Consider the following 1,259-nt stretch of genomic DNA (forward strand, 5'->3'; position numbering starts at 1 on the left):
CGCAGCCCGTGACCGACGAGCTACGTCCGCGCAAAGAAAGGTTGTTTCACAGAAAGAGAAATTGCTCCAGTTTACAGGAAGTACTGTCCACCTCTGTTAATAGATAGAGAAATAGCCGATGGTGTGGTGTTGGGAGGGGCTTGGCGAGAACATGGACAACAGGGTGATCTGGTAGAAACTATTGGACGACTGTCTAGCGATAATTCAGATGTTGCTGCACCTGCCCAACGTGATGTGCTACGAGAATATTTTGTAACGGAAGCAGGGGAAGCCCAAGTCCCATGGCAATACCAACAAATATTCAGACATTGCCATATTAATCATCCTGATTAATCTTTCTGATTTTCTTTAATTACTGTGATTTTCTTTAATTACAAGCGATATTGCAAGCTGAATAAGATATCAATTCTTTTGTGTAGAAAACGCGATAATCTAAATAAAGAAGTTTAATTTACTTATCTTTTATAGTTATTTATTCAATTACTATATGCATCCAACATATATGTAAGTTCGTAATAAACGATTAATAAAACATTGATTGATATCTTTGATCTAATATTAATTGATTAATATAATATAACACATACTAACTTTGTTAACATATATTTTATTAATTATAAATGAAATAAACATGAATACTGTTTTTATTTATACAAACTACAAAGACAGAAAAAGTGATATATTATAAAAATATATGATAAATATATGATACAATATAAAAACTAATAATCGATAATCAGTATGTAATAATCAATCATACTTCTATAGCGTAGAAGAGTAAAATTTATAATATTAATAATATATTACTTTAACTATATTTCCTTATCTGTCAATGGCTTCGACAATAGGGAACCAATCTGCGAAAACGCTTTACTAATAGTATCTTTGTTTTTTTTATCAATTTTTATACGTTTTTCCCACAATAAAGGATTTGAACGGACAAAGGCTATTATCTTCCTATCAATGACATATTCCTCAAATTCTGTTCCTCATTTTTAAGAAAATCACTATTCGATACGATAAATTCTACCGCCAAACTTGTGCTGTGATTATTGCCTGAACTCATGCGACATGCCTGTCGCAGTCGCAAAAAGTTGAAGTTGGCTCAACTCCGTACGACAAGAGCTCTTGCGACACGACAATCATGCGACTATACGAGACACTTCTGCGACATTTCATACGACATGCGACACAGCTTGTGCGACTATTGTAGACGAGGCTTTAGACTTTAAGTACTTGCGCTTTTACGGAAATATTTT

Source organism: Trachymyrmex cornetzi, unplaced genomic scaffold (genome assembly GCF_001594075.2).
Source record: "Trachymyrmex cornetzi isolate Tcor2-1 unplaced genomic scaffold, Tcor1.1 scaffold297, whole genome shotgun sequence".
Classification (NCBI taxonomy): Eukaryota; Metazoa; Arthropoda; class Insecta; order Hymenoptera; family Formicidae; genus Trachymyrmex; species Trachymyrmex cornetzi.